We start from the raw sequence: 12704 nt of genomic DNA on the forward strand, positions 1-12704 counted from the left end.
GTAAAATAAGTACTCAAATAAAAACCTTAAATTACAAAGGCTATAGCAGCTTGTATCCGGTGAAAGTTGCTTAGCCTCGTTTATCTGCATGGTCACTCTGTCAGGTACGATGTAAAAGACAAAACCGATATTGTGTTTTTTTATTGACTGTGAAAATAAAGAGAGAAACAAGAACAAAGACTATGTTTATCTATACAAATTTAAAAAGTCTCTTTTGAACGCCAACATTTTAGCCCGATTTTAGTCTACGAGAAAGACCTTTCTATGGGAGGGACGAACCATCAAGCCATGACTTATGTTTTACATTTATACCGTCCTTTTTGTTGGTAAGCAGTTTGAAACATTAATTCTATTTTCTTTTGGAAGCATGCAGAATATTATATCAAAAATAAAGTTATTGTACCGTAAGTTGTGCTACAAAAACACGAAGATGCCTTTTGATAATAATAAATATGTATCTAAACTGTAAATAATAGTGATTTTATCCCCCCTGGAAATGATCATGTTATTTATTATGTTATCTTTATGTTTTTGCTTTGCTGTGTATGGATCAAACTATTTTATTCAAAACATGTGTGCTTGATTATTACATTAAATAATTATGTATTAACAACTTTTCTTCAGATAAAAGTATTATGCCTGTATAAGACTTATTTTAATTTTACTTTCCCAACAAAATGTAGCCTTAAAATACTAAAGCATTGCGCACACGTATAACTTTGTAAATGGTTCAACTTGATCCCGTAACCTTAATGCATGCATGTGATAGACTTGCAATGATTTAGTCTCAGACGGGGACATCAACCAGTTCCCGTCAATCTTCAAGAAGAAGGGTGTTCACATTTTAATGTTCAGTTATTATACATTGTTTGAAAAAAAATACTCATGTGCTATACCAATGTGGTTCTGTAGCATGCACTGCAGTTGGTTGCCCCCAAGTTGCCTGTAAAATTTACCTCCTGTGACAATGCCCCAAATGTGATGGGGCAGTAAGGGTTTGCAATGTGGTGAAAAGGATACATCAAATACTGTGTGGTGATATAATGTGCATGTGGAATCTTTGAAAGATAAAAACGGCACAGTAAGCCCACAAATTTAATACTAACCCTCTGATTAATTTATTTGAGGCATTGAACAAGTATTTGGGTCATTGGCCGCAAGTTGTTTTGTCAGTGTTGGTGCACAGTGATTGGTGCCAAAGGCACCGGAACGTTTGGCAATGATCAACAGTATTCTAACTTGATGTATCCCAAGTTATATGCACACAATTACAAACCTGGGAAAACATTTGCTCAAATTGGTCATTGAAGTTGCAACAGAATAATGACACAAAATCATTATTATCTCGCAACTTCGACAACCATTGAGCTCAAGTTTTCACAGGTTTGTTATTTTATGCATAGTTGAGATACACCAAGTGAGAAGACTGGTCTTTGACAATTACCAATAGTGTCCAGTGTCCGATAAGCCACAACGAACATTGATTTTTGTTATCGCATTTGGCAGTCGTTCAAATACAGATAGTCCCGGGACATGTCAGAAAAGTTCATGAGTTACAAAAAACAATGTTGGCTTTCAATATTGAAACTGTTTTAACTTGTTTGTTCACCAGAGTTAACAATCGTTGTGTTTCACGTAAGAAAATATTCCCATCCGCAGTTCATGTTTCAAACAGTAAGGCCTACAGTAAATAAACATGGATATTGCCTTTCAAACTCGCAATTTACCATTTTATAAATAGCATTTTGGTTTTGCTTTTATTTCCTGATGAAGTGTGTAAAGTATAACAACCCTACATCAAGTAAATCGGCGCTTGACTTGAAATAACCGTTCATAGACCAAAGATAAATAAGTTTAGAACATTGACAACTTATCAAGACGAGTTCAACCTCAGAAGACACATCGATCGGCCCCAATAGATATGTCCATTATGGAGTTTTACCAAAATATACATCGAACCCCAAAGTGCTCAAATTAAACCAATGTTGCAGACGCTAGTGCTTGTTTACGCCCTATGTTGTTAATTTGTATTTTGTGTGGAACATGTGAAAACACACATGGTAACAAATTTAACCTCAACATTTTTGGTCAGAAACGTGTGCAGCTCACATCATGCTCACATAGTAACACGGGTGAACGCACTGTGGCTGTTACCTGTTTAACCTTTCCCCCATCGACCACATTCCAGCCGAACCTTCTCGTTTATGTGTAAAAATAGATTCTTTAAAACATTTTTAGTAAGACGCGAAACAATTTGCCATACAATGAGTCGACACCTTATCATCAATCTAATGATGTTGATTTTGTTTGAGGTAGTTACGAATTTGATTTCGAATCATCAAGTGTAGAATTTGAGGTCTCGAAATCAAACATCTGAAAGCACGCAGAACTTCGTGTGAAAATGGTGTTTTTCTTCTTTCATAGTTATCTCGCAACTCCAACGTTCAATCGAGCTCAATTTTTCACAGGTTTGTTATTTTATAAGAAGACTGGTCTGATAGTAGACAATTACCAATAGTGTCCAATTTCTTTGAGTACAGTGATAGTTGCAGTACATTAAAACAAATATAATGTTTATCTTCACATAAAGAAAAGGGAGACGTAAACACCCAAAAGAGTACATGGTGGTACCATGGTAGAGTCCAAAGATTAAAGCTATATCTTTCCATAAAGCAGATCGCAACCTTTTATTTAGGGTGTATGATTGGACTATCTGTCATTTAGATCTACTACTACTAGACTTGTGGACAAGTCGTTAAAATTACATCTAATAACATTCGTTTTAAGAACATGTGTAACAATACTTCAGAGGGGTTGCACTCCTTCTTACGTCATGACATGCCGATCATACAACACATTTAAAGGCAGTGTACACTTTAAGGGTCGGTTGACCATTCAAACTGACTTTGTATAAAGAGCGATTCCTTCTGTGATGTAATTTAAGTAGCTTTTAAGAGAGAGATAATTTCTCACTAAAATATCTGAATCTGAGAAAGTCTTCAGGCTTTGTGCGGCAAATGGTTTTTTTTCTTTCATTTCTCTTGCAACTTTGATGACCAATATTGATAGCATATGCATATTTGTATGCTTATTTGTGTTGGACCGACACCAAGTGAGAATACTGGTCTTTGACAACTACCACTGGAAATACTGGGGTGGGTTTCGCAAAGGTAGTCATAACTCAGCACTAGTCCTAGGCAATGCTAAGAGATAGGACCAGTCCTAAGTTAGGACCATAACTCATCCTAACTTAGGACTGGTCGGATCTCTTAGCATTGCCCAGGACTAGTCCAAAGTTGGGACTACCGTTGTGAAATCCACCCATGGTCTTTGACAACTACCACACGTGTCCAGTACAATAAATCCCGTATTGTTATTCAAATAAAGTCCAAAGGGACATCCCCGTAGAAGCCCCGGACACAAGTCATGAGACATCAAATCTGGGGGTCATATCATTTCTTTTGACCAAACAGAACTCTGTAAATGTAAACGAGTGAAAAACACCACTCTTTACATTTCGAGTTGACCCTCATATAGCTCTTTAAAAAGAGTGGTATTTCACCCTTTTCAGAGGGGTTTCACTCCAAGACAGAGAGAAAAATATCACTCAAAAAGATGCAAACTTCAACCTAAAAACGTGAAGACCGACCACTCGAATAAGATAGTGATTTTTCACTCTTTTGCATTTAGAGAGAAGGGAGGGGGGTTCAAAATCCAGGCAGCAGGCACTTCTTCGACTTGTACAATGTTCTCATAGAATTCCAATAATATTTTCTTCATTCATATAATTTAAAATTTCTATTTTATAACATTCGAACAAGTCTTCAGCATAGGGATTGCATGTTCTATGTAAAAGTAAGGATTAATACAATTTTAAAGTTATCGCGGGACGGCTCTCGCGAGACTATTGCATGAGAGCATGCACTGCGACAAACATTTTGAACGACTTGTCCGCAAGTCTATGGATCTATCATGAATAAATCCTAAGGGTCCAAGATCAGAACCACACCCAACATGTATAGTTTATGACTCATACGCAGAAATGTGATGGTTTAAGGGAAAGTGAAAAACGATCATTACTAATAATGTAAATCAATCTCCGTCATCAACTTTTCAAACCTACCAGCATTACATGTACACAATAATACTTCAGTCAGTTTTCCCTTGTGGTTTATATTGATACAATAATATTTCATTAAAATGTAATGTGTCGTGCTTGCAAACAAGACAGTTTCATGTTTGCCAGTGAGTTGTTTATGGTTTTGTGCACTTGCATGAACCATCTTTGGCAGCTTAAGTGATTGGCAATGTTTCAACAGATCATGGAAATAAAAGATGTATTGAACTTTATTATCGGTGGTAGTTCTGTTCGGTTTGAAACAAACTCAAATTGTACGTGCTTTTTTGTTGATGGTATCAAGCATGGAATTTGGCACATCATATAATTATACGATGATCGTAAGAGAGAGTAAGAACATCTTATGAGAAAGAATTGGAAGTAGGCCAAGAGCTGTTCCTGACTTTTTCTTTTTCAAAAAAACATACAGTATGTTTATTATTATAGTTTAACAAGCAATGTCGGCCATTTTTAGGTTTTTGGAAAATATTTTTAATTCTACCATTTTTTCAGAATTTCAATTTGCGATGACCCATTTAAGCCCAATATATATATATTTTTTTTTCATGACAACACACCGACGAGAAAGATGTTGATTTGTTGTACAAGCTTATTATTTTCCACCTATTTTTTTTTAACATTTCGTTCTGCAATGGCCGAGCCACATATCTTCCTCACATTCTGACTGTGTTAAATTCCATGCTGGTATCATGCACATTTACCAACCCCCCCCCCATACATACACCCGCCCCCTATTTGGCCCCTATACATTTTTGCCAGACGGTTACAATACATCGTATGCACGGAAACCCAGGCGTAGTCCTAATAAGCATACGTCAGGGTCCAAATGTCATTTCCCCGATGTTCACATGTTAATATTATCAGCAACCTCCTGTGTGGCAAACAATATTTGATAAAAATGTGGTATAGCTTATTTGTTTATTATCTCTAGAGATAAACATGTACATTATGCATTTAGGCACGTGGTACGTTATCGCACACTGTAAACTTTGCTATTAATAATTTGTGTGCGTAGTTTCAGCATGTGTTGAAAACATGTTCTGTGGTGAAAAACAAAAACAAAACAGCCAACCATGAAACAACCATGAAACAATTTAAATTCAACTCAATTCAATTAAATTCAATTAAATCTGAAAGCAGCCATGGGGTTCGAGTGTAATTTTAGAAGAAAAAAACCAGAAGTGATAAGTGATGAGCGTTTATATGCACAACATCCCATCCACTTTAAGATGTATACATAACTATGAACTATTCAAAGTAGGCCTGCAATGTAAATTACAACCATTCTTATGAACTTCATGTTTGAGAATAACATTCAGCTATAAGAAGCGGGTTACCATGGCATTGCTGATGGTTTCAGAAACTATACTACTGAACAAAATGTTTTTACAAAAGACACTTTTTCAAATTTCAGAAAGCATCATCCAGTGGACATTATTAGTAGGGTCATATCTTTGGATTCCGTGACCATTTTTTTGCTACCTTTTTTTCTCGATGGATTTGACTTCAGGAACCATTTAAAGGAAAAATTAGCTCCTATGAACCTCTGAAATTTGATAGGAACTTTTTTTATAGCGCTATATTCAAAATGGCCGCCGACGCCATCTTGAAAAACATAAAATGTAATAGCTCTGGCACCAGATGACCTAGACGGACAAATGAGATGTCCTTTTCCACTATATCTGGCATGACAAATACACTGGAGAGGTAATTGTAAGGTTTTGGGACCATCTTGACCTCTAAATCCAATATGGCCGCCGACGCCATCTTGAAAAACATAACTTGTAACAGCTCTGGCACCAGATAACCTAGACGGACAAATGAGATGTCCTTTTCCACTATATCTGGCATAAAAAATGCACTGGAGTGGTAATAGTAAGGTTTGGGGACCATCTTGACCTCTAAATCCAATATGGCCGCCGGACGCCATCTTGAAAAACATGAATTGTAATAGCTCTGGCACCAGATGACCTAGACGGACAAATGAGATGTCCTTTTCCACTATATCTGGCATGACAAATACACTGGAGTGGTAATTGTAAGGTTTGGGGACCATCTTGACCTCTAAATCCAATATGGCCACCTTCACCATCTTGGAAGACATAACTTTCATTAGCTCTGGCACCAGATGACCTAGACAGACAAAAGAGATATCATTTCTCAATAAATTTGGCATTACAGATCTACTGGAATGGTGTGTGGGGATCATTTTAAACCCAAAAGCCAAGATGGCCGCCGTCACATCTTGAAATTTTGAATTGTAATAGCTTAGGCACAAAAGAGCTGTGTCATTTTCCACTATCTCTGGCATTACAACTGATTATAACTGATTCGAGCAGTCTCGATACATACGCTCAAAGAACTGGAAGTGTAATCCACGCATTGGCCAGGCCAAAGATGACCAAGTGAGACTAAACCCAGAAGAACAGACTGTGCCAGGGTGCTCAGGGTTTTACGCCAACATGTCAAAAGCTTACGAGGAGAGTCGAGCAATATATCATAATATGACATACTCAAACCCTCCAAGTAAGATGATTTATTTGATGTGATGAGCAAACTTGTAAAGTCAATCGAAGAGAAACATATGCCTTTCGCAATAATTGTTGGTGTCCGTGGCCTACGTCGACCTGAAGGCTGCTTTCGACTCTGTAGATAGAACCGCCCTCTGGAAAGCTCTCCAAGGCATATATGGGTTCCCGACCGTCTCCTCTCCTCACCCGCTTTAAGGATCTTCACACCAATACCTCTGCCAAGTTACGCCACGGACTGGATCCTTGACAGAGCGTACACAGACACAGGGATCACCAAAGGCAAGTCAAGGTTCCCAGACATGGACTACCCAGATGACGTCGCCCTGGTCAGCAATAATGCCGAGGATCTGAGCAACGTACTCCAGATCTTTCAAAACGAGGCTATAAATCTGGGCCTCAATATCTCCTGGCAGAAAACAAAAATCCAAGTTCTGAACCACACTGGCAATGGCACTCCCTCTCACTTCATGGTAAACGGGCAGTCTGCCGACGTTGTGGAGGACTTCGTATACCTCGGAAGTAAAATCTCCAGCTCCCGACGCTGCGAACCCGATGTCCTCAGACGACTTGGACTTGCCTCATCTGCTATGAACAACCTGCGCAGAACCTGAAGAGCTTAAAACTTACTACTAAACTGGCCACATGCAGGACTTGCGTCATTCCTGTTTTGTTGTATGGCTCAAAAACATGGACCCTCCTCAAATCCGACCTCAATCGACTAGAATCAATCCACATGCGGTAACAACGATCAATTCTCGGCATCCAGTGGTTCCACTTCGTCAACAACAACGAGGTCACCCAAAGAACATGTCTGCCCCCCATCAAACAACTAATTCGGCGCCGCCGCTCTCCCGTCAGTCATGTCGCTCTCCTAGCTGACATCATCCCTGCTAAAAGAGCTCTTTAGTATCGCCATCAACTCCAGGAGAGGCCTAGCACCAGCTCCTGGCTGGAAAGACCCAGAGGCCGCCCTCGATCATCCTGGGCCCAACAACTTGGTCGGCCGAGCAAAATCGACCACATGTGGCGTGAGGTTGTAGGACGTGGACACAGGAGATCGGCACGACGGACCCTTGCTGTCTCTGCGGTCAATTGATTGATTGATTGATGGTGTCCATCCTGTGTACGTGCTTCACATAGAGTTGAAAAGTAGGATTGCAAAACTTTCCACAAAATTGTACCTTTCATGGGACCTTTCCACATCAAGATGTCATCTACACTATATTATTCTAGAGGTTTAAGGGATCTGGCATCTTAGATGTTTGGTAGCAGCGGGTGTCATTGCAGATGGTTCTGTTGATCAGGCCCTTCGTTGGAAACATTTTGAGCGCAGGATTTGATGCCTGTGACTCTTCTATGAGACTTAGCTCTGACTTTCAAACAGTGCTAAAGAACTTTCAGATTCACATGATGAACGAAGTACATTGCTGATCTAAATGACCTAGTTGACACACTCTCTTCAAGTACTTTGAGGGTTCCTAACAAGCAGAATACTGGATTTCCTTCATGGAAATGGTGCAGATTCTGACTCAAAATACCCAAGTCATCAGAACGAGCAACTGGACAGAGTTCAAGTCTAACTCAACCTCATGCTTCCATGGATGTGAATCTATGACAATGACACGTATGGTCGGCATCCTCCCGATTTTACGGCAATACTTGATACCCTTCCTCAGACCAGGCTGCAATCAAGGAAAGCGGTATGTTTGCCCAATCAATGATTGGAAAACCATAATCATGTGTCGCCCTTGACATTTTGATAGAGCCAACAGTGAATAAGGGCTCTAAGCTAAAGTCTGGATGGCTGGCAACTCCGAACACTGAAAAGCAACTCCTTTCAGAATGTGAATAACGAATCGTGTGGGAGCACTTCGATTCCTGCAGTCAAGAATCTCCCAGCCTCTGAAGTTCTTGTTGCCGGCTTGTTATCGGCAGAGGAGGATGGCAAAAGCAGAGTGAATAAGTTCTTGAATGAGAGATTGTACTCAAAAAACAAGTCTTTAAGTGACCGAATTCCTCATAGCAAGCATCAGAACTTTTCAAATCAAGAATTGAAGAGAGGATAAAGGAAATGGAGTGTAAAGCTTTGGACTATGTTCTTTGGCTGGTCGAAACGAGTGGTGCCCTAAATCTAGAAGACACCCTGCATCATCGTGTTACTGAGTGCCTTGCAATCTTCAACGTCAATGGAACCATGCTTAAGACACAGAAAAGCAAGCTCCAGCAAAATCTTACTTTGACTATCATTCCAGAGCCTGATGCATACACATCTACATTTTGTTTTGTCGATATGGGCCTCATATGGCGCTTGACCACTCCTATCACTGAAGACAGAGTTCACTTGGGGGTGATTATGCAGAAAAGCTGGTGCACTCTGTTCTAGCAAGACACAAGCATGCTCAGCGAATTATTTGCGTCAATGATTCATACGATCAAAGACAGCGAGCGCAGATTGCGCCAAAACAAACTGCCAATCAGCAATGTTTTCATGAAATCAGAAGATAAATCTCCTTCATGTAAATACTTCCATGCTCTCCTGAGCAAAGCTGAGAACAAGTTTTCCTTCAAGAAGCATTCCTGGGAACAGCAGAATCAACCATTATTGAGACCATCTACTGTAGTAGGCAGGACTACCAAGAATCTTTCTACACGCAGTCTGATGCCAGAGCTTAATTGTGCCCATGCAGAGGCAGACATGGCCATGTTCACCATCTACATTGTGCTCCGTTCTGAAAGTGAGTCTGTAAGCCACAGTTCATACAGTGATTCAGCTGGTGATAGTGAAACTGACATGTGAATCTTGGTTTAAGAGGTAAGGATGGTTCCAGAACTATGAAAACTTTAAAATTAGTTTGTAATGCCAGAATTAGTGGAAAATGACACCCTATTTGTTCTTAAAGCTCCCTTGCGCCAGAGCTTTCACATTTCATATTTCAAGATGGCGACGACGGCTATCTTAAATTTGGAGGTCAGATGATCCCAAACTCTACAATTACCATTCCAGTGGAATTGAAATGCCATGAAAAGTGGAAATCGACATCCTACATTTCATTATATTTCTTTTGATGCCTAAAGCTGTTACAACTCATAATTTTCAAGATGGCGACGGCGGCTATATTGGATTAAAAGGTCAAGATGGTCCCCAAACTTTACAATTGACACTCCAGTGTATTTGTCATGCCAGATATAGTGGAAAAGGACATCTCTTTTGTCCGTCTAGGTCATCTGGTGCCAGAGTTATTACAATTTATGTTTTTCAAGATGGCGTCCGGCGGCCATATTGGATTTAGAGGTCAAGATGATCCCAAACCCTTACAATTACCATTCCAGTGTATTTTAATCATTAAAACATGGCGGCGCCCAATAACATGTCACGTTAAATGTAATTTTTGTACAAGTTTTTTTGGACCAATTTTCAAATCATCACATCTGGACAAAGTCATCATTAATTTTAGTAAGCCATGTGATGATTGTTAATTCCACAAATGTAAGGAAGAAAATGAGGTATGTTGGAGTAGTATTGGACTTTTTTAACTGGGAGAAATTTGCAATCAAACTACCACGCATTTTGCGACCTTTGAAAACTTAGCGTTTAAGACATGTATCGAAGGTGGGCTGTAATGGTGACAGTGATGAGACCGATGTTAAAAGCGGAGCCATGAACAGCTCAACAAGATGGGCTAGCCCCTCCCCACCCTCCACTCGCGTAGATTGGCTATCACGCGCTTTAACTCAAACTCTCAGATTCACTGAGCGGGGGGTGAGGGATAATCCACATGATGGTGCTATTTCAGGGTACAGGCAATCAGGTACACACCACACAAAAACACACAGCTGTGTTAATGGTGCAGACCGAGGACTTCTCTTTGTTCTCCCATTGTTTGGATATCGTTTATTTTTCAGACGTCCCCATTGGTTTTGTACACAAAATCTACCGAGGACTGTCCCCGGTGTGACTTTTTCCCGGATCCCTTTTGTTTAAGTCCTCGGTTATCAATAGTAGACATGCCCACGACCACACAGTTTTGAAACCAGAACACTTAGGCAGAATTTGGGGAACTTCTCATTCCCCCTTTCTTTCTTGCTACATTGCAAAATATGAATGCATTAAAAATTTATGTTCGTATTGTGCACAGTAATTGCCCACACTTGTTTATACACTGGATTGGGGAAGGAAGTATAATATTGTATGCATTTAGCATAAAAGAAGTTAGCCGGAATAGGATGGGGAAGTATCGAATTAACCTAGAACCATAACCAAGACACAAAAAAAAAACCCATTTCGACAGAAGACTGGATGGTAAGCAACAAAACGCAGAATCAAGTTTCTTATTCACTGGAATCTCTATACAAAATGAAGCATATTATTTTCACAATCATGGAGGAAGTTGGTGGTTAATCAGGGGGTGTGCCACGCATCTATAGATAGATCGGACTCCACAAAAGGCTCGTTTTGGACGATAACAAGGAATGAAAAGACAATAACAGATGCTTCTGTATAATGCATTTTGAGAAACATTATACGATATAGATGTTGTTGTTTTATTAAACCAAAATGTGTAAAAACACAAGAAAACCGTAATAGGTTGATTTTGATCCACCTCAAGACAAGGTTACAAATCGTGAAAATTTACGTAAATATTCAAGAGTTGTGCTTCAGTCACAAATATTTACGTGAATATTTTCGATTTGGGGCAAAACCCGTCAATATTTACGTAAATAATTCACGTACATATTGGATGTTTGATATCTCTTAAGGGCCATCATACAGAAATGTATTCTCACCAATCATTTACAATTAAAAAGTCACCCATGATCAGATTTTTTTAAACTCGGTTTAAACAAGTTTCTGTAACTTATTTGTAAGTGTAATAGACCTAATGGGAGACTTTTTGAAAGCTCTGCCACTAGAGGGCAGCAGACCTACCAGGTAAGGGTGCACAACTCCTATAGCAAACAATGGTAAATGCTAAAAATTTAAAAATACTCAAAAAATATTTAGAAGTCTCTCAGCCTCTTGAAAATTAAATCAGATACATGTCATACAACTAAACTTTAGATTTCTTCTCAATTTTTGGTAGGTCAGCATTTTGGATTTTTGCTAATTACCCTAGAAGAAACACTCCCAAAAACTCAAGCACACCGCTTGTTATCCTTGGGGAACTCGTGTCCAGTACGTCCTGTTCCAGAACAGTTTGGTTTATGCTGGCAATGTGTTATGAAAAACAAAATACAGTTTGGCTAAATCTAAAATACAAAATCAAAAACACGCAAAACACAAGGTATTTGCTGTCAATGACCGTCACTCATGCGTCTCCTATTCCTAAGTTGTTGACATTACCTGGTGAAGAGCGCCCTCTCTTGGTGATTGGCAGATAGTCTAAAGTTTCCTATTGCTTTGATTCCTCCAATTCAACGCATTCTCAAGTGTAACAAATTCGATGCTAGAAGGAAAAAAACAAAATAGCCTGGTTCCTTTTTGTACGAGAAATACTGACCAAGATGGCGGCATTGTGGTAAAGGTCAATAATGATTATAACCTTTTAGTTATTTTTTTTTTGTCTCCAGTTAATAATGCTGGCTGCTGCATTATGGATATGATTGACAGAAAGTCTTTGGACATTTGCCAGTCTGTGATGAAGAAACAGAAGTCGGGTCGCATTCTCAATGTTACCAGCCTTGCTGGATTCCAAAGTATGTTTATAATCGGCAAGGAGTAGGATTGTCGATTTTCAGACCTTTCAGTAAAGATGAGACTATCTACCCAGCATTTAATAGCCATGCTGTCGACTTCACCGAAACTCTTTTTAACTTAGGATTAATCTTAGGACTTAGGGTGAGAGTTTTATATCCAAAGCGTTGTTAGGACGCATTGAACCCATCCTAAGTTAGGACGAGTTACTCATCCTAACTCTAAATAGGATTAATCCATAGCGTTTCGTGAAATAGGCTGCATGTACCTGAACCTTATCTTCCCATACTCATTCAATGTTCCGTTGATTGTTACCATTTTTGTGCAATAGGCCTATATCTAA

The sequence above is a fragment of the Asterias rubens genome, unplaced genomic scaffold (assembly GCF_902459465.1).
Source record: "Asterias rubens unplaced genomic scaffold, eAstRub1.3, whole genome shotgun sequence".
In the NCBI taxonomy this organism is placed as follows: Eukaryota; Metazoa; Echinodermata; class Asteroidea; order Forcipulatida; family Asteriidae; genus Asterias; species Asterias rubens.